This window comes from Nanorana parkeri, unplaced genomic scaffold, assembly GCF_000935625.1.
Source record: "Nanorana parkeri isolate BGI_ZX_2015 unplaced genomic scaffold, ASM93562v1 scaffold236, whole genome shotgun sequence".
Lineage (NCBI taxonomy): Eukaryota > Metazoa > Chordata > Amphibia > Anura > Dicroglossidae > Nanorana > Nanorana parkeri.
In genome coordinates, this window is record NW_017306504.1 from 1,056,852 (window position 1) to 1,079,716 (window position 22,865).

Sequence of the window (22,865 nt, forward strand, 5' to 3'; positions counted from 1 at the left end):
ATTTTTATATATATATAATTTATTTTGTTTAGAGACACAGTGTAATGAATGCAACAGCGCTATCATTGTATAACAATAATAATTTAAGAAACAAGGCTACAATCAAAAAAGTAGCAATAGGGACTGAAAGATAACACTAATATGTATTCATATAGGTTTTGTATACAAGAGGGATAGCATTTTCAAGAATAAATATTTTATCACTTCTATCTATTTTTGTATGCTTTTATGACGGGTGCAGTTTTTTCTCTTATTTTAAGTTAAATAATATCATATTTGTTGTTAATTTGCCAAAAATGCAAAAACACAAACTGAATTGATACTGAATGGGTACTGCGAGTCTGTTGCACAATTGCAGTTTTTTGCTGATGTTAGGTTGAAAAACAGTGTCAGCTTTACTGCTACATAACATAAAATGCATACACAGACTGTTAGCCTCCTGTGTAAGTAGTCTGGAAAATGCCCGTAGTGTAAATCTGAGCTACTGATTCAGTTTACCAAACATTGCAAAAAAGTTGAAAAGAAAGTAGGATTGACACTGAGAATTTAAAGCATCAAAGCAGCAGCATGTCTCCAAATAGCCTTCAATTAATTTATGCTAAATTTCATACTAGAAGCAGCCATTTACATCTCTCACAACTCTCCCCTGTCCTCAATCAGGGAGTGAAAATCCATCATCCACTTGTTTTAAATTGGATGCAGCAGGAGATCATTTTCAAAGGGGATGCATCAGGTGATGGGACACATACACCCACGCAGGGATGTCCCTAAAGTTCTCTCTGCATGAGGCAAAGTCCTTCCTGGGGGGTGGGGGCTTGCTGACACAGGAAATGGTCACGGGATTTTTGTGCTGATTTGTCAGGGGGGGGGCAGATGCTGGTCCACGCTGTCATCTGCTCTGTCCGGCACCCACCCAACTCACTGACATAACTGGTTGCCAGAAGCGCAGCAGGGCACATGCACTCAGCTCCTGGCAACCATGAGGTCAGTGAGCTGCGCAGGAAGCTGCACAGAGAGTCAAAGGTTGCTAAGAGCATCCATCTCAGGCAGCCTCATTATAGAGATGGCACTGCACTAATGGCAGCAAAATAGCATGGATTGAAGTGCTGTAAGGTACTCATCTCCAAGCATCTGCTTATAGCAAATGGTCTGATCTGCCCCAGACTGTGACCTGCATTACCTGAACCACTCCAGCTTAATTTTCCAGGCCAGTAATCCATAACTTAATTCTTAGTGATAACTTGTAGCTACCGTTTTCTCTAGATGATTACTAACATGTCAGTAATTATACAGTAATTATAACCTCCCTTTTAGATTGTAAGCCCTCATGGGCAGGGCCCTCCTTACCATCTTGTCTTGAATTGTATTGTGATGTCTTCCTTATATTGTAAAGCTCTGCACAAACTGTTGCAAACATAAATCCTGTACAATAATACAGCAAAACATAACTTCAAATTATCAAATTTTCTATGCAGCTCTGGTTGTTTACGTACATGTGCATTGTTAGAAGCCTGCTTATATAAATGTGTTCTTTGTTTTAGGTTTACCATTTCATTAAAGCCCAACTCGGACACAAGAAAAAATACCCTTCCCCCTTAAGTCAAGGGCCTCAGCCCTAGACTTAAGAAGCCTTTATCCCTTGCAGTGCAGGGGGAGCACTGCAAGGGTTGTTTTCCAGCCCAAGGTTGGGTTAATAAGACTACAAAATGTTAAATAATGTGCAAAGTATTGTAGCTCATAGCAGATTTCTCCTTGCAGAACAGTTAGAACATTGAAAGAGAATAGCTGAATGGTTGCTTTGAGTTTCGTGATATTTCACTGAGTCCCCAGTGTATTATAAATCTTATACTTGCACATTTGACATGTTCATTTGACAATTAAGCATTGTAAGAAGAGCTGATGACCACATCAGATATATATGAGACTGGAATTCTGATAAAGCGTCTATCAAGCAACTATCAAAAAAATTACAGTATTTTACCATTCAGAGTATAGCAGGGAAATTATTCTCCATTTTCATAGTCATTGTGTTTTATTTACTAAAAACGATAGGAATGGTCACTTTCAAAAGTGAAAATGTACTTAAAGTGTAAGTCGGGGCAAAATAATAATTAAAAAAACCCGCAAACTTAGTACATTAGTCTTTGTTACATGCACAGTTCCCTATTGTACATGATTAAAAATTCTGCAACTGCAGAAAAATACCTGTTGATCCAGCGTGCTCCCAACCTTCTTTTTAAGCTGACAACACAGTTTGAATTCGAACTTGGAACTCAATGCAAGTCTATGGGACCAGAACTCTGAAAATCAAATGTCCCCTTTTTTAAGCCTTATATATGCAAGTTATTGGCCAAAAAAGAGTATGGAGATTTGGGTACTGCCCTGGGGGACATGCAACAATGAATAAAAAACTTTTTAAAAATACTGTTTTTAAAGGAGCAGTGATTTTAACATTGCTTAAAGTGAAACAATAAAAATAAAAAACTCCTTTAAATATCATGCCGGGGGTCCCCCTAAACTGCATGTAAAGTGGCGGATCTGTACGATATATGCTGAAAAAATGACATTTATGAAGAAAAAAAAAGTGTGCAGTTGCCCCTCCCAAACAATACCAGACCCTTTAGGTCTGGTAGGAATGTTAGGACAGACCCCATTTAAAAAATAAAGAAAAGTGTGGGTTCCCCAAAAAGTCATACCAGCCCCTTTAGGTCTTGTAGGAATTTTGGGAGGGACCCCAAGTTAGAATACAAAAAAATGTGTGTGGGGTTCCCCCTCAAAGGCATACCAGGTCCTTAAGGTCTAGTAGGAATTTTAAGGAGGGACCCCCCCAAAAAAATGGGGGAAAAAAAAGACATGGGGTCCCCACTAAAATTCCAAACTAGACTTGATCCGAGGACAGGCCTGGCAGCGCAGAAAACGGGGAGGGGGACGAGCGAGCGCCCCTCTCCCTCCCTTGCCATACCAGGCCACATGCCCTCGGCACTGGGAGGGTGCTTTTCCAGGGTAGCCCCTGGAAAAGCACCTTGTCCCCGTGCCGATGGGGACCAGGGCCTCTTCCCCACAAGCCCTGGGGCGTTGGTTGTGGGGGTGCGGACAGGAGGCTTATTCACATAAGGGTACTCCTTTAATAAATGGGCACTCAGATGTGCCCCCCTTCCTTGTGAATGAGTAATGGGTACTTGTACCCCAACCCATTCACTAAATAGTTACATTAAATTTTTTTAAAAAGTGGCCAGACATTTAGGGATCATTTTGACAATTTCTTTATTGTAAAACAAAACAAAAAACAACAAAAAATCCATCTACGTAATCCAGGGTCAATCAGCGTTGTCCATCCGCTTGCAATTAACTCCCTCCGCAGAGTGGCATTCTGAGAGATGCTGGCAAAATATAAACACCTGACAGGTGAGCTGTGATTGGGCAAAGTCATCATGGCTCTTCACTGCACTGTGCCGTGATTGGGCAAAGTCTTGCACCTGACTTATGTGCAGTGCCTTGGTGGGAGCTGGGCGGGCGAACAGCCCACCGTACGCCCTGATAGTTTGTGTGTTTGCCGAACACATAAACTAGCGATATTCGAGTTGAACTCTTGGTTGACTCGAGCAGTGAGCTCAACACTAGTTATCAGACCTCTTCTGTTTAATTACAGAACACCTCCCCCTCTTCTCATCTCCATAACATAAAGGGGCAGTGTTCTTTACTCCACAAAGTAGAACTTGGCAGGGCTGACAACACTGCTTGGGTTTCAGTGCAAGAGAGGCAAACTTGTCCACTCACTAAGATAGTTATGAGTTTATTTTTTTTCTTGCAGGATCAATAGGTATTTGTTATTTGTTTATAGTTGCAGCATTATATGCCGAGATGTATTGCATATGTTTTTTACTAAGCCAATATATACAATTTATATTACAGAATAAGGTGAAGCTGTGTTTACTTTAATTATTCAATCATGTGGAAAAAATCGTATTTTTATCCCTTGCACATGTTCGTGTATTCAAAGTGAACAATGTATTTACTAAGCTAAGTGAAAGTTCACCTTGCTAAGTGATCATTCCATTTTAGTTAAACGATTCTACCACCTGGCTTTTAGTGTACTGTATATGCTAAACTTTCTAAAGGTGCCCACACACCTTGCGATAATCATGCGATAATCGCAGGAAATCCCGTGATCGTACGATTATCGTAAGGTGTGTGGAAGCCGTGCGACCTCTACTACTGTAAGGTCACACAACTTTTATCTTACGAACATGTGCGAAAACCCTCCGAGAATCGTACGATTTTCGGCGGGTGTGTAGCATGTTCGTAAGATAAAAGCCGGGCGGGCTGGTGTGCGCAAGCGGGGCGGGCTTGCGATCATCGCAAGTAGATAGGCAGATCGTACGTTTTTAAAATTACCTTACAACCATCACAAGACAAAAGTCTTACGATGGTTGTAAGGTGTGTGCCCAGCCTAAGAATCATGAACAGATTTGTTTTTCTACCCCATAGCCAACCAAATATCCCTGTGACCAATCGACGATACATCTACACCTTCCATCACCTGCTCAGTACTATGGAAGCATGTATTTTATCCAACAAGAGTATTTTAAATGCATGAACCAGTATGTTCCAAATGCAAAGATTAAATTACTAATTAAAACTTTGTTTAAACACAGTGTTGTTCTCATTTATTTGAAACCAACATTAATTAATACATAAGTAGATAATTACACACAATTTACCTTAAAGTTAAGCTTGAATAATTCATTACATAGAAGAGTAATATTCTTTTGTAAAAATGCTTTAGTGATTGTGGTAGTGTCATCCACCAAATGGGTGACCTTAGGGTGACCATACACAACCTAATTCTAGACCAATTAAATCCCATGTGACAACTTGGTAGGAATTCCGTTAAGTCTAATAGAAGTCACAGAAATAGATATAGTCAGAGAACATTGTATTAATAGTCTCAATTTGCATAATTAACCCCAATTTTCCTGCCATAGCTTTTGTGCGGTACAATTAAATATAATTGTGCAGTACAAAAGGCACCAAAGATTGACCTTGTGCATTTGGTGATCTAACAGACATTTTCAGACACGCTCCTCACTTCCTCAGCAGCAATAGTCGGTGTAAGTGCGGTTGTCCTGTAGGGGTGTGATGGTACTCCTAGCTACACCAGAATACAGCACTGGAGTTAGGAGAACAGGAAGTGCCTTTTTAATAAAGTCAAAGTAAATTAATAACTATACCATAAGTTAGTAGAGGATGATAAAGAGACACACATGTGAGATTTCATTTTGCCTTTAAGTTGTGATAATAACAAGCAATTCCAACAACCAAGTGCTCATTGAAATTTCCAAGCTTGCCTGTGCGGTGGGACATGACCACCTCTCTTTACGCTGTGAAAAAGAGTGTTAACCATCTATCAGCAGAGTCACGAGGTGACAAACTAATGGGTATCAGAAGGTTGCAGAAAGAGCAGATGTTCTAGTTTTCCTCATTCTCTAGACTGATAGCATTGTAATCATGATGGTCTATGCAGTAACATGTCTGAACTCAGATTGTCTATTTTTGAGGATGATTTCTTGCTTGTCTTAAACAAAACTCCTGTTCCTATTTATTGCCATGCAATCCCCATTACTAAAACTGCTTTGGTAGAACTAACAAAATAAATAAAATTTAATTAAAAAAAGTTATTGTTATTTTTGTTGTCATTATTATTATTAGTGTTAGTAGGAATTCATCAGTTTGCTAAGAGGTAGTTTATGTTGATAGGATGGAGCTACCAGCTTCAACACATTGGGGGGAATTTATCAAAACTGGAACAGACAAAATCTGGAGCAGTAGCCCATGGCAACCAATGAGCTTCTCTCTTTCATTTTCAAATCTTAACTGATCAAACTGAAGAGAGAAGTTAGTTGGTTGCCGTGGGCAACTGCTCAAGATTCTGTTTGCTCCAGTTTTGATGAATTCCCCCCATTGTGCTCTAGGTAGCAGTATATTTCCTTAAGAACTTGGTTGTTTACTGGATAGAGCAGGATATGAACTTAGGTACAAAAACTGTAAATCTTACAGTTATTATTATACAGTATTTATATAGCGCCAACAATTTGCTCAGCGCTTTACAAAATAGTGGAGACAGCACAGATACAATACAATTTACAGTACAATACAGTTTCAGAACAATAGGGTTGGGAGGGTCCTGCTCGTGAGAGGTTACAATCTAGTAGGAGGGGCAAGTGATACAAAAGGTAATAATCGTTTGTATTGAGTTATTGGAGGAAGTAAAAGCCAGTTATGTTGAGATGAGGTAGGCTTCTCTGAAGAGATGGATTTTTAGGGATCGCCTGAAGGTGGGCAGCGTAGAAGATAGGCAGACAGATTGGGGTAAGGAGTTCCAGAGGATGGGGACACTCTGGAGAAGTCCCGGAGGTGAGCATGGGAGGAGGTAATGAGAGAGCTAGAGAGCAGAAGGTCTTGAGAGGAACGGAGAGGACGGTTTGGGTGATATTTTGAGATGAGATCATTGATGTAGGTTGGGGCGGAGTTGTAGATGGCTTTGTATATTGCTGTGTCATACACCCCTGTTATCTTCGAGGACAGTGGTTCACAGCTGCGGTACAAGGCCCCTAGTGGTTGAGGTGCGGTTGTCAGACTATAATCCCAGGCGTCACCCTCAATCAATAACGGAGGGTTTGGGATTTAGGCATCATAACACAAAAACTGAGGAAGGACGTTTGGTGGGGGTTATTACTTCATAACCTTATATGTCAATGCAGTTAAACAGTAACGTATGTTCAAGTATACGGAAGAGTCCCCCCAAACTCCAGTACTCCAGGTCTACGGAATCCGTTTACACAATAGGTGGTCACGTTATATCAGGCAGTCTCTAGATTATCACAAGAAGATATCACTCCCCACAACATGTGTAGCAAAGGTACTCAGTAAAATCAGTAGGTAACCAGACCAAGGTGCAGAGATAACAGTTCGACTGGTGAGACACAGAATCAGCAAGGAGTGCTAGCATGTGTCCCCCCTAAGCAGTTACTTGCGGTTTAAGAGTATAGCCCCTGGTTCCAGAGTCCGGTCTGCAAGGAGTTGAGGCAGTAAGGAGAAGCAGGGCGTTCAGTCGAGTTGGCTGGTGGTTCAGGAGGAACGCGGCATTAGTAGGGCATACAAACCCATTAGTGGAACGCCCTACTAGCGTTCCGAATTTCTTTAAATAGGCGGCTGACGCAGAAGTGGAGCCTCACGGCTTGCCGCCACTTCCGCGTTCCTCCGTGGAACGCATACAACCTCCTCTACAGGGGGAGTGAATGCGTTGATTGGTTCGCGGCCGATGCTTTCCAACCTGGGACGCAAACGGCCCACGGGACGATTCCGGGAGGTGTTACATGTTGTAAGTATTTTGAATTTTATTCGTTGGGCAAGTGGGAGCCAGTGGAGGGGTTGGCAGAGAGGGGTGGCAGACACTGAACGGTTGGTAAGATGGATGAGTCTGGCAGCAGCATTCATGATAGACTGAAGGGGGGATAGCCTGCTTAGTGGTAGGCCAACAAGGAGGGAGTTACAGTAGTCGAGACGAGAGATTACAAGGGAGTGAATTAGAAGCTTTGTGGTTTCGCTTTGTGGTTTTGTTTGTTAAAAAGGGGCGTATTTTGGAAATGTTACAGAGGTTGAGTCAGCAAGATGTGGATAGAAATTGGATGTGGGGCTGAAAGGAGAGCTCAGAGTCAAGGATTACACCGAGTACCCTGGCTTGATGGGGAGGGTTGATCTTAGTGTTGTTGATAGTGATGGGGAAGTTGGGGGAGGGAACACGGAGAGGAGGAAAAATTATAAGCTCAGTTTTTGACAGATTGAGTTTGAGGTAGTGGTGTGACATCCACGCTGAGATGTCACTGAGTAGATTTGAGATACTTGAAGAGACAGAGGGGGTGAGTTGGAGTGGAGAGATATATTTGGGTGTCATCGGCATAAAGATGGTATTGGAAGCCATGGGAGACTATCAATTGATCCAGGGAAGAAGTGTAGATAGAGAATAGAAGGGGCCCAAAGACAAACCCTTGGGGGACCCCCACGGAAAGAGGAAGAGGAGAGGAGGAGGTAGGATTGTAGGTGACCCTGAAGGTGCGCTGAGATAGGTAGGAAATGAACCATGAGAAAGCAGAGTCTTGGAGGCCAAGGGAATTAAGTTTATTAAGAAAAACTGTGTCAAAACCAGCAGAAAGGTCTAAAAGTATGAGAACAGAGTAGTGGCCATTGGTTTTAGCAGTTAGTAGATTGTTAGTAAGTTTTAGAAGGGCAGTTTCTGTGGAGTGTTGCGGACGAAAGCCAGATTGGGTCAAGAAGATTGTTAACTGTAAGGTGGCTGCTCAGGCGGTTGTAGACCAGCCGTCCGTTCAAGAAGTTTGGAGGTAAAAGGGAGCAGGGAGATAGGTCTCAAGTTGTTTAGACTGGTGGGTCCCAAAGATAGTTTTTTTTTTCAAAAACATTTTATTGTGTTGACAATTTCAAGAAGTGTGTACAACATGTCTTGCATGGCATCTTCAACATTTTTCCATTTTTTTTTTAAACCATCAATTTCGCATATATATAATCCTTCTGGACCTATTGAAAGATAGTTTTTGAATATGGGGGTTACCAGTGCTTGTTTTAGAGGGGTAGGGACGACACCATTAGAAAGGGAGAGATTGAAGATGTGAGTAAGGGAGTGTAGGATAGAGCTAGAGGGTGACCGGAGTAGTTGTGAGGGGATGGGGTCCAGGGGGCAGGTGGTTAGGCGAGTGTTAGACAAAAGACAAGTGACTTTGTCGGTGGTAACTGGATCAAAAGACGAGAGTAGTGAGTGTGGTGGCAGACAAGGTATGTTTGGAGTGGAGGAGGTCTGGGAAGTGGAGACTTCATTGCAAATTGCATTAATCTTGTCTCTGAAGTGAGTGGCAATTTCCTGGGCTGTCAGTGAGTTGGTTGGAGGAGGCGGTGGGGGACGAAGTAGGGAGTTGAAAGTCAAAAAGAGTTGACGAGGACTAGATGAGAGGGAGTTAATGAGTGTGATGAAGTAGGTCTGTTTGGCTTATGTCTTCTGAGTTTTCTAGTGTCATCTGTCAGCCAAGGCTTTAGAGGACGGGGCCTGATTTTATGAGAGGTGAAAGGGGCAAGTGTGTCCATACAAGATGAGAGTGAGTTATTATAGAGAGAAGTGGCAAGGTCAGGGCAGGCATGGTTTTGACTTTGTCATAAAGGTAGTCTGTAGCAGAGTAAAGAAGAGAGGGGTTGAAGTGGCAAAGGTTCCTACCGGTGGCGGTTTGCTGGTTGGAATGTTGGGGGCAGATGAGAGGAAGAGTGTGAATCTGACAATGTTGTGATCAGAGAGTGGAAAAGGGGTGTTGGTGAGATTGCAGGGAGTGCAGAGGTATGAGAATATGAGATCAAGGGTGTTGCCATCAGAGTGAGTGGAAGAGTTAGTCAATTGTGTTAGGCCAAAGGATGACGTTAGGTTGAGTAGCTCAGAGGTTGTGGTGTTATTAATATTGACAGGGACATTGAAGTCACCGAGAATGACAGTGGGTGTTTCAGAGGAAAGAAAATAGGGTAGCCAGGCAGAGAGGTTATCAAGGAAGCGTGATACCGGCCCTGGAGGCCGATAAATCACAGCGATCCTCAGAGAAACAGTGGAAAACAGACGTATACAATGAACTTCGAAAGTTGGAGAGTGATAGAGAAGGTGGTGTAGGAAGAACTTGGAATGTGCTTTGTGACGATAGAAGGAAGACAACTCCCCCTCCCTTGCGTCCACTGGATCTGGGTGAGCGAGTCCAGTGGAGGCCACCATGGGAAAGGGCAGCTGATGAGATAGTGTCAGAATCCTGGAGCCAGGTTTCAGTAACAGTAAGTAAGTTAAAGGAGTTGGAGATAAAGAGGTCATGAATGGAGGTGAGCTTGTTACAGACTGAGTGAGCATTCCAGAGGGCACATGACAAGGGGGGACTGGATCTTGGGAGTGGAGATATGGGAATGAGATTAGTTGGATTGCGGCTGCTGCCAGAGGAAGAGGGGTGTTTGGTGTGCTGAATAGACCTAGATTGCGGGGGATGTAAGGTGATAGTTAGATTTAGAGCAGTGCACCTGCTCTAGTGTCTTGGAGGCTTTGCCAGCATGTGGGTTTATGATAAGCAGAAGTTGATGGGCGCTGTAATAGGAAGAGGGCAGAAGTGAGGGTGATATGTATATGCAGTGGGTGGGAGGAGAGGGGTGAAGGAATGAGAGTTTACAGATGGAGAACACTACTGTGAGAAGGAGAGGAAGAGACAGCATGCTTAGGGAGATGGGAGATGAGGCAGAGTGGGAGGAGGACAGGAGGGTATAGGACGAGGATTACTTGCAGTCTTTGAGAGGTGTATTTCTTGGCAATATATCTTCAGAGCCTTCTTTCAAAGTGCCGTTTTAAAAGTGTGCTGAAGTTATGCTTTTATAGCGATGTGCTTCGATGGTGATGTTTGCCTGTGCCTGAAATATATTACAGATGCATCACATTCTTAAGACTACATGTTTCCATATAGTCACACTACTGGCTCTTGGCATCCTAGTTTAGGTTGTGGTGGAAGAAAGGAGCAGGGAACTCTTTTGCGGAACCTAAGAGATGTAGGAAACCAAAGGGTGATTCACCCAGCCAGCATCTACTCAATATTGAAATATTGGTTTTATGTGGACAAAGGCATTCAAACATTATGAAAAAATGATATTGGCTGCATTTAGGCTGTCTATTCATACAGTATACTAGACTGTTGGTTAGTGCTCATTTTGGCATTTTAATAAATTTGACTTTAAAGATTGGATCTTTGCAAAGACAGCTCACCTAATACACTCTTTACAAAGACTATTCTTAGAGTTTGCTGTGGATTATGAAATCTGGTATGCCGAGCAGTATTCAGAAACCATAGTCATCTATATCCAGTATAAGTGTGTTATATTTAGAAAACAGTACCACTATCTACAGCCTTTTAGTGTACAAAGAGAATTCATCACTCTGTTAGCTTTCTGTCTTACCATGGTTCTAATTAAGGGATCAAAGAAATACCACTATCCCCCTCATTTGTTTATGTTCTGCCCGGAAAAGGACACCATACATCTATGTGACAGCTAGTCATTACAGCTTCATATGATCAGACAGACCAAAGTAGTGCCAAACTCTTTGCTTAATAACCATCTAGCTGGCAGAAGCCAAGGATTCAAGACCATGCAATACTCATGTCCCTGAATTATACATTGATAAATAGAACATCTAAAATGCAGTCTGATGTCTCATTTTCTATGATATTGTTATTAGAATTTGTCTGTGGTTTTATAGAGAGAGATAAGATAAAAAGATGTTGCATGAATCTGGATTTAACACGGATGTCACAATTTAAATCACTTACGTATATGTGTATATATATATATCAGCCTGGTTCCACTATTGATTCATGTTTTATGTTCATGTTTTACTATAATGCACTACCTAATTAGTATTCCTTTTTTTGTTTTACAGAAAGCTTAAACCTTTATTTCCCACCCTGTTAGCCAGCCGGCCATGCTAGAAAATAGATCCCATACCAGCCCACACAAACTACTTCCAGCAGCTCATCCAAATGAAGCCAATTTCATCTATCACCATCTTACTAACCTATTTGTGGAGGCTTCTTGTCCTTCCCTTTTGTAGATATAGGACAATTAGCAAGAACAGAGGGTTATTCACGTAGGAGGCGGCTAATACTTCGGCTCATTTTGGTTGCCAGAGCCCTTCAGCTCAGCCAGACTAAAGGGCTGCTGTATGGGCTACTCACAATAGCCCGTAGAGCACCTGAAGGCAGCCAAATGATTCAAACGCATATGCTTCGGATGAGCCAAAGTCACAGCCAAAGCGAGGAGAATGGTCTGCCGAAGCCAGACCGCTGTCATTCAGTCACAGCCCAGCGTCCTTAAATGACCTAAGGATGCTGAGCTGTCATTGAATGACAACAACTTGGTGGGGCCAGCCGTGACATAACGGCGGACTCCGCCCAGTTGTTTTGATTTGGCCGACCAATATGACGGGTGGCGGACAAATCAATAAAAATGGGCAGAGCACTGCGGTGATGTCACCTCTAGCTCTACCCATTTGTTTACTTTTTGCCAAAACCTGTTATACAGGTCACTTTGAGGCGTGTGTTCGTCAGGTGCGGAGGGGTTGGTGGGCACCCGGCTTTTTTTATTTTGCCACGTCGGCATCGTCGCTGACAGTGCTGGATGTTATGATTACTTTGTTGGATCAATTTTTAAAACATTTTTTTTACCCCTTACTCATTCACAAGCGGGGGCAACATTTGGATGCCCCTTTATTAAAGGGATACCCCAATGCAAATAAGCCCCCCTGCCCGCAGACCCCCACAACCAACATCCCAGGGCTTGTGGGGCAGGGGCCCTTGTTCCCATCGGCACGGGGACAAGGTGCTTTTCCAGGGGGATTCTGGAAAAGCACCCTCCCAGTGCCAAGAGCATGTGGCCTGGTATGGCAGGGAGGAGGGGGTGCTCACTCGTCCCATCCACTTCTTGCCCTGCCATGCACTTTTTTTGGGGGGGGGGTGTCCTCCTAACTTTCCTACCAGACCTAAAGCCAGTTTTCTTTTATTAACTTGACTTTTTTTTATTCTGCTCACTTTCTCGGAGGTAGCAAGCAGAAAAACCGAGCCGAATGCCAGTCAACAGCATTCGGCTATTCACTCACTGCCATTCGGCCCCTATGAGAACTGAAGCCAGCCAATGTAATGCTGATTTTAGCCGATGTACAGCTGAAATCAGCCGTACAGGGCCGAAGTGAATAATCAAACAGCAAATTCCTCCTACTTTGGAGGCATTAGTGGAGCTGCTGCAGCTCTATCCAGCCTCTGCCTGCAGCAGTAGATCACTACTAGATGCTAACAATTTACCCACACTTTTGTTTTTCTCCAGTGTCACAATGTAGCATTAAAGAGGTAATAAAGCTCTCCTAAAGCAAAATGCATATGTTCCCTTGGAGTTTTACCATTCTGCTACATTACATATAAGTTGCACTAATATGATATTATTTTAATCAGAAAACTTTGTTGAATATACTTTATGGTAAATATATTGGAGTGCGCAAATGTGTTTGGAAAAACTACAGGAAAATGCATTGTTTCTTATTTTTTTCTATTTGTTCCCAATAAAAAACAAATAAATACAAATAAATTTAAATCAACTGGGAAACCTACTATGGAAAAGTTGGGAGTACATTTCATTACATTTAAATATATCTTTATAAATCCCAGGTTACTCCTTGGTGTAGGATATATAACAATTTATACAACAAAACCAGGGTTTCATTTATCCAAACATGCTACAAAAGTTCTGAAAACAACCCCATGTATAATAAGTTAAGGTAGACTAAAAAGCTCATAGGTATAATGTGCCAATCTGAGACATCACTGAAAAAAACAGCTATGGGACTCAAAGGGATTTAGGGACAAAAAGGCCTGGGGGACTCATGTGAATAACAAGCCAAGATGTGTAGCAAAAGTGACAGTTACACAGCTTGGGACAAAACATATAACACTGCCAGGGGTTCTTACAACAGTCAGATTTATTGATATGGTTTAAACCTAAAAAAAAAGGCTGCTGCTGTAACTACTTAGAAAGTGTCAGCTAGAGTTGGACTTTAAGTTGTTTGTTGCTTACATAAAGTCCATTTAAAACGTCATGTCCATCTGAGGCTACCCTTTCCACAGGATGACAACGCTGCTGTGCAATTTCACTGCAGATTAAACATTTCTGCCAGGATCAACAGGTAATAAAACTATGTTACAAGGGGAAGAAAAAAACAAAACCTCTGTGTTAATGATTGTGACAGACAACATCATATGCCATGTCATCATTTTGGAAAAAAAAAGTTAAATTAGTTAAACAGTAAATAGCATCTACTTATGTCTTTCACTAAAGTGAAAGCATCAACACAATATTCAATACTCATATGCCAGTTTTGAGTGACCATCGGGCAATAATTAAATTAAAGTGAAACTAAACCCTCCTATCCATTTCAGTATCAAAACAAATATTTGCATTTAAGTTCCTGTTGGTGGCCTTTTGATGTTTAGAAATGGATTTTATTGCCCACCATGGAAACTTTTTGATGCTGCAATTGCCCCTGCCTGCTGATAATGGCACCACCTTGGCTATTTAGATCTGCTGTTGCCATGGTGCTCACATTTGAGGGCTTGATAGTGGTTGGGGGCTGACATAAGCAAGCTAGCAACTATGACAATTATCCCCAGTGGCATGCCTTGAACGTAGTATATACTGCCTCCGAGTTGTTAGGCAGAATGTAAATGAAAACAATGCAAAAAGCAACATTTGTGGATGTAATAACATTAATTGAACATTTCTAACATTATAATTAAGATTTCCTTTGAAAACAGTTAAATTGGTGGGTTTAGAACTTGATGACTCAGGGTCCTTAGACCACTGAAGCGGAAGGGGAGAGAGGTTCCAGGGGCCGGTCTTAGAATAAGCTGGCTCGGAGGATTGGCTGAGTATAACTTTGTAGTGTAGCCCCACTGTAGGGGTTAATACATTTTTTTTCAGAGTTCTGCTTTAAGCTAGTTCTCTAGTAGCCAGTGATAATGAAAAAGTAAAAGCTTACGCTACAGTAAGACCAGTAGCTCCTACTGATTAATAAGCAATAATGTTAGGTCTTTTTTTTATGAATATTGGCTGACTTCCCATGTTTACATACAATTTAGACTAAGCACAGCGGAAAGGATGGACAATTTGCTTGCTGTGCTGTGCTGTGTCATCTCTGCTGTCATTCATGCACCTAAATTAGTCTTAAGACAAGAAAAATAGCTTTCATGGATTTATCATTTGTGCGATCTGTCTTCTTAAACACAGAATAATGCTTACATGCCTAAGTCTTTAGGACTCTTGTAAAACAAAGCTGATATTTTACTTTCAATTTACATCACACAAGAAGAAATTGCAGCACATGGTTCTACTATCTGCATTTTAACAAATTTAAACTGCTGAAGGGTTTGAAAATAATTAAAAGTTTCTTTTAAGTGAAATAATGAATCATACTAAGGATTAGAGATGTTTTGTAATGAAACAGCGGGAGAATACAGCTTAATATGAAAGTATTTTTAAATGACTGTAGCACACATATGCAAGTCAAAACTGCATTAATCAATAGAAAGAAAAATAAAAGAAAGAAAGAAAGAAAGAGAAGGGAAAGGAAAGAAAGAGAAGGGAAAGGAAAGAGAAAGGCAACGAAGAGAAAGGCAAGGAAGAGAAGGGGAATGAAAGAAAGAGAAGGGAAAGAAAGGGAAAAGAAAGAAAGAAAACGAAAAGAAAGAGAAGGGAAAGGAAAGAAAGAGAAGGGAAATAAAGAGAATGGAAAGGAAATAAAGAGAAGGGAAATGAAAGAAAGAGAAGGGAAAGGAAAGAAATGGAAAATAAAGAGAAAGGAAAGGAAATAAAGAGAAAAGAAAGAGAAGGGAAAGAAAGGGAAAAGAAAGAAAGAAAAAGAAAAGAAAGAGAAGGAAAAGGAAAGAAAGAGAATGGAAAGGAAATAAAGAGAAGGGAAATTAAAAAAAGTAGAAAGAGAAGAGAAAGGAAAGGAAGCGAAAAGAAAGAAAGAAAGAAGGAAGGAAAAGAAGGAAAGAAAGAAAGAGAAGGGAAAGAAAGAAAGAAAGAAAGAAAGAAAGAAAGAAAGAGAAGGGAAAGAAAGAGAAGGAAAAAAAGAGAAAGAAAAGGAAAGAAAGAGAAAGAAAGAAAAGGAAAGAAAGAGAAAGGAACGAAAGAGAAAGAGAAGGAAAGGAAGACTTCAATAAATAGGGCATTTGTCAAAACTGGCGCAAAAGTTAGACAAGCTGGACATCAAACCCCAACCCAAGCTGAAAGAGCATGTGCCTCCATAAAAAGTGAAGGTTATGATTTCATACACAATCATAGGTGTAGTTTATTTTAAACATGTAACCCCTATGGGCTGATTTACTAAAGGAGTTAAGAATCACTCACAAATAGTGTGACTATGCACATCAATTATCCAATCATGTGACAAACATCTGTGGTGGAGTTCGTCATGAGCGGACGGGTGGGCAGGTTTTTATTATTACTTACTTTTTTTTTTGTTGAGTCTTTGTCATGGTGGACAATGCTGGATGTCGTGATTGACCTTAGGATTACGTCGGTGGATCCATTATTGTTTTTTTTTTTTCAGTAAAGGAATTGTCAAAAATACTTAGTTTTTTTCAAATAAAGGATTTTTTTCTAAAAGTCTGGACTTTTTATTTAAATGTATTTTAACCCTTTAGTGAATGGGTAGGGGTACAAGTACCCCTTACTCATTCACAAGGGGGAGTCGGTATCTGGGTGCCCCTTTTTCAAAGGGGTACCCTAATGTGAATAAGCCCCCCTGTCCACACACCCCACAACCAACGCCCCAGGGTTTATGGGGAAGAGGCCCTTGTCCCCATTAGCATGGGGACAAGGTGCTTTTTCCAGGGGTGACCCTGGAAAATCACCCTCCCAGGGCCGAGGGCATGTGGCCTGGTATTGCAGAGCGCCCCCCCCCCCCTTTCCTGCCCTGCCAGGCCTGTGCTCGGATTAAGGGTCTGGTTGGGAATTTTAGGGGGGATGTCTTGTTTTCTCATTTTTGGGGTGGGGTCCCTCATAACATTTCTACCAGACCTAAAGGGTCTGGTATTGTTTGGAAGGGGAACTGCACGTTTTTTTTTTCTTTATAAATGTTATTTTTGCTGCAGCAGGTTCTATACATCGTACAGATGCACCACTTTACAGGCAGTTTAAGGGACCCCCAGGCACGATAGTTAAAGGCATTTTTCATTTTTATTGTTTCACTTTAAGCAATGTTAAAATCATTGCTCCTTTAAAAACTGTATTTTTTAAAAGTGTTTTTTTTATTGCTACATGTCCCCCAGGGCAGTACCCGAATCCCCATACCCTTTTTATGGCCAATAACTTGCATATAAGCCTTCACAATGGGGACATTTGATTTTCAGAGTTCTGGTCCAGTAGACATTCATTGAGTTCAATGTTCGAGTTCCAACTTTTTGCATGTTCTAAAGTTTGAACTAAATATTCCTAAAGGGATGCTATCAAACAAAATATTGTATTCTAATATATATTTGTGGCTAAAGGGGCCTTACATGCCCTTTCATTATTTATATTTTACACTGCAATTACATGCAGACTAAGCTTTCCAGCTGTTGGGAGGAGCTTGCAACAAGTATCTTTTATTCACGTGGTTTGGATCTTTTCTTAATAAAAGGATTTTGTGGATGCAGGCACACACTTGGGAGCATCAAGAAGGGAAGCCAGTGAGCAAATAAAAATGACTTATCAGATCGTTTGACCAGGTAATACGGATGTGTCATTTTTGGTTGTTCCAACAGTGCTGCTAGCCATTTGCCAGTTAACAGTACAACTGGCAGAGCAGGTCATCCATTGGCCACTGAAGGAGTGGTACCTGGGCCACTGGACAGTTGCCTGACCCTTGAAATCTGCAGAATAGGGGATCTAGCCTAGCTCAAAACTAATATTTAAATTATTTAATAGTTGTTTCACACCACCACTACATAACTTTATGCAGTAGTGTTATCAAGTACAAGTACACTAAATATGCATTTTACAGTCATACATTATAAATATGATAAGCCACTATGTCCAGACACTACAGAAATAAATATTACATTTTCTGTTTTCTCTCTGCTTATGGAATAAGCCTCATAATTCTCAGCACAGAGATAAATGAATCTCAGAGAAAGCATAAGCTTTGTAAGTCCCTCAGCTCTCAGCCTCTTGAGTTATGTTTTTTCCCTAAACTTATAAGCAGAGAAGATAAATTGAGGCCAGAATGCTTAATACATTGTACTTTTTTAAATGAATACCCTGAGCTCTTTGAGATTGTATCTAACCTTTTGCATTCTGTGGTGACATTCTCAAGGCTGGTCCAGTTGAATAATATCATACGTATCAGATTTTGTTTTTCTTTAGTTTAACATAATTTAGTTAAATCCTGTGCCACCAAAATGAACTGTTGGAGCAGCAATATATGATATTAAAGACAAGTAGACACAATAGTCACATTGGTTAAATGCATTTTATCTTTAGGCCTGTCATATCTGGAAATATGTATGTGTGTGTGTGCGTGTGTGTGTGTGTTTATTCCAGTATAATAAGACAGTATCAAATGAAGGCTCAAGTACATTTTAAAAGTTTTTAGTGATGACCAAACCAGTTCACCCAAGTTTGAAGTGAATTGGATCATGGGATCAGACAATGATGATCAGGTGTTTTCAAGAATTCACTAAATCGTTTAATCAGGTAAGCGACCTGCTTAATGAACAGGTAACAGCATAATTGGAACCCTGTACTAGTTCAGTTCCTCATTGCAGTGTATGCAAAAGTCCTTCCCAACTACACAGCTGTGCAGAACATGAGCCTCCAACCACCCTTGATGATATCTGGTCCACCACATGACTATTTCGGTGTACCAGATCATCATGACATGAATGCCCTTGTTTAGTCTAAAGGAGGGGATTGGCTGGTATGCTAGCTAAGCAAATTTACCCATCACTACAAGTTATCCTTTAAAAATAAGCTACTATATTAATCATCATAGATAAACAAAAGTCTCTATAGCTTAAGTGTCTTATGATAAAAAAAGAGTGCGATTCCCCTAAAACAACTGAACATATTGCATATGACAGTTACATATGAAAATTATAAGACAAAATATACCTTGCAGGTATCTTAATGAGCATAATCTATAAACACTGACCTCACTTGACCATTTTGCTGTTGTGCTACCGTAGTTTATTGCTGTCTGTGTACCTGTTAGGGAGTTTGATTCTCTCTATTTGTCCAGATGTCCGTTATCACTGAGAGTCCAAAATCAGAACAGGAATAGATAGGAAATCATCCAGTTACCCTGCTGAACACCAGGGATGTCCCTCTTGTTGGAAGGATTTCCTCTCACTTCCTGCTGTAGCTATCATACAGGAAGTGAAGGGAAAATCTCCCCAATGGGACAAAGATAGCAAAAAAAAAAAGCTGCCAGGGGTTATAACCATCTATCAAATAAGTGGGAAGGAGGGGAAAATTCCCCTCACTTCCTATACTGTCAGAGTCAGAATTCTCCCATATGGGAGCATGGACAGCAGTAAAAAAGCTGGCAGGGTTTTTCCACTCTTCCACACTACCCAAAACTAAAAAAACATTTCCATATGTGTTGGGTTTAAAGTATCTGTCTTACTACACACTACACCCAGCACACCCAGATCCACTGATTGTCTCTAAACAACTCTATCCTTTTACATCCTAAGATAAAGGATTATCACCACAAATTAGTGTAATATGTACATGTAATGAATTTACAGTATTTTTACTAGGAAACAAATTGGCATGTCCTCTTACATTAATCATGGACATAAAGTATTTGTAAACATATTAAGGATGGCATAGCATAAGTACAATCCATTAAAGTACAAATTGGTTCAATGTGCTTTGATTTACCTTCTCTATCCTAGAAGCCTGATAATTCTGACTTTATTAAAAACCGACTCAGCTTGTCTAGATGTTGAGGCCCATTTCCCACGGGTTACACATTCTGTTTAATGGATATATTTATTCTTAACTGATTGCACAAATAGACTTTGCTGCCATTTCTCACATTTTATATGCTCTTTCACTTCTGAAGTATTTGGACTGAATATACAACTTGTCAAGATGTGAGAAATGATTGAGAACTTTGAAATTGGCTCATTTAAGCATCCTCTTTACTCAGTAAAAGGTTTTTTTCCACACCTCACAGATTTAAACTTACACTTTATCACATATGCGTTGTTGTTGCTTGCTTTATGGTCTAAAATGAAGCCATAATATTTCTGAGAAAATACCCTGTCCATATATAGGACACTAGTGCCCACAGTAATCACATATATATGTGTCCTAAACCTCAGTGATATAAGTTCTTAGTTTATTAACCCCTTCATGACTGAGCTAGTTTTCAGGTTCTGTTCATAAATGACTGACACATTTTTTACATTTTTGCTGTGTGATTCTTCCACAGCAGTAATATACTTTCTTACTAAATGTACCCACACATATTATATATTGTTTTTTAGAGGACAGATAGGGCTATATAATTATATCACATATGTGTACCTAACCCCTCACTTAGTTTGAATAAAATAAAAAAAATGAGGAAAAAAACTAGAAGAAAACACTTTTTTCACAAGTTTTGATTATTATTTTTTTTTTTTAGAATTTTTTTATATTAATTATAGTATAAAAAATATATTTATATATAATTTATATTTTCCTAATTTTGTTTTACACTTTATTTTAATTTTTTTACACTTTGTAAAAAAAATAAAAATAAAATAAAAAAACTTTTTTTTTTCTTGTCAGTTTATATCAAGCAATCACTATGACAGCTTGATAAATTAACTTTTTTATTTTATTTTTGGCTATTAGGCTGATCCAAACTTAGGAACAGCTAATAATAACCTTAGAGACTGATCCTGACTTTAGTCAGATTCAGATCTCACTAAAAGCTCTTTGATCGTGCCTAGACGATCAGAAATGATACATTTCACTGAAAAGATACATTTTATCCTTTCAGTGAAATGTATCCAAACATCGAGCTCTCGAGCTGTCAAAACAAATAGCAGAGAGGTGAGGTGAGTCACTGCTGCCTCTCTGCTATTTTGAGCTGTCAAATATGGGATCGCAAATTGCGGTCCTCTATTTGCATGTAACGGCTTCATTCTTTCATTAATGAAAGGAAGAAGCTTTTACAAAAAGCTTAATTATTTCATTAATTAATGCCTCAATACTGAGACATTAATGAATGACTGTTAAATGCTGAGAATCAGCAAATACCGGCATTACAAAGCCTGATATAACTCGTCACGTACAGTGTACGTGGCCAGTCATATAGGCACAAAGTGACAAGACGTACACTGTACGTCTCCCGTCACGAAGGGGTTAATATTCAAAATTTGGTCCATTCATAGCACAAACATGTTTTTTCTATTTAATCCATGCTTGTTTCTACCTGACCCAAGGCAAACATTCTGCTTCAAGTGATAGTTTATGAGTGCTCCTCCCCTATGCTCTAGGGCAAAAGAGGCTATTCCTGCTTTTTCAGATGCTAAGTACCTGGATCAGGGATACTGTTTCTGCATCCAAATACTGTTTCCTCAATGTCAATAGTATCAGAAGACTACTTAAAAACCAGGAGGCCAGATGTGAACATTTACCAGGTACCATCTGACAACTGATTGTCACCATGCCTCATTATAAAAATTGCTTCTTCCTTAAAACTGCTACATGGATCAGCTTGCTTCATACCAGAGAAAAAGGTTAATACAATAGAGAATCCTTGCTTTAAGTTGCAAAAAGCTGTTGTATGGGAGAAAGCAACAGGGCATGGTTTACTGCTTTGTGGGGGCTAGCAGAAGATTATAGCACAAAGAATGCTCCCATTTAAGGTATTGGCATTGATAACTACAAACTCGAAACCCTTATTTAATCTATATACTTTAAAAATAATGAGTGAAAATGTATTGATTACGCTTTTATTTTTACCTTTCTCTTGGTGTTCTTGTTAAAGTGAAACCCTAGTTTTGTCAACACATTGCTATCATATAAACATAGTTTTATATAAACTACATTAATTATCTTTAACTTCAATCTGCCGCTAGCTATGATTTTATGAATCTGGCAAAAAATAAAACATGGCTTTCATGTATGGGGGCATTCTGTAAAAGGTTGCTCCTACAGAACTCCACCAGAAATTGAATTTCCTCTTCATGTGACTGTCTTACTGACTGCAGTTTTCTCTTATTACAACACTGTCTGATCACGTAACCATAGCAGGAAGAATGTCCCACACAGCAAGATGACCTATGCCTTTCACTATTTGGATTTCCAAGATTTCCCTTTAGGCATACATGGGATGGATAATTGTGGAGCCAATGGAATGAGTGGTCTGGCCCAACATGTCATGGTAGTTATGAATTGCATCTATACATGACAACTGTTGGGAGGTGATATATAAATGTCTCCTACTTCTCAGAGTTGACTCTATGAAAGTAGTAATTAGGACAATAACAGCAGACATGACTGTGCAAAGTCTTTACAATGCATATAATTGACCAGGGAGGATATTTTTAAGCAAAAGTTGATTTACTCGTTACGCCTACTCCTTGAGCTGGAGAGAGTCCAGAGAAGGGCAACAAAACTAATTAAGGGGCTGGAGGACCAAAGCTATGAGATAAGGTTGCTAACATTTATCTTGTTCATGCTGAAAGGGAGGCAATTAAGAGGGGACATGATTTTGATGTACAAAATGTTGATGGTGATGGCAACATCAGCAATAAACTTTTTACTGTAAACTCCCTAAAAAAGACTAGAGAGAAAAGATTTAACCACAAAGGGTGCAGGGACTTATTTTCAGAGCGATTCAATTTTGGAACTCTCTTCTACACACAGTGGTATCAGCAGAGAGTAATGAATCATTCAAAAATCATTTAGATACCTTCCTCAGAGACCATAGCATACAGGGGTACAGGTACTCTTAAAGACTAGATAACACAGGGACTCATATATATGCACACAAACATACACAGACACACAAACGTTGAATTTGATGGACCTGTGTCTTTATTCAGCCTCAAATACAATAAAAATGTAACTATGTAACATACAGAAATCAGTAACAACTATTTTTCCCACACCATGTGCATATTAAATTGTTTGCTAAGGATTCACATATTTTGCATGACAAAAATTTAAATGTAATAAATACATAACTATTTTTATTC

General features: G+C 40.0%; 1 protein-coding gene across 1 annotated transcript in view; it reads right to left on the reverse strand.

Annotated features, from left to right (window-relative positions):
* AGBL1 (ATP/GTP binding protein like 1) overlaps positions 1-22,865 on the reverse strand; it is a 465,946-nt gene that overhangs the window by 24,602 nt on the left and 418,479 nt on the right. The gene's annotated exons all lie outside the window — the stretch shown is intronic.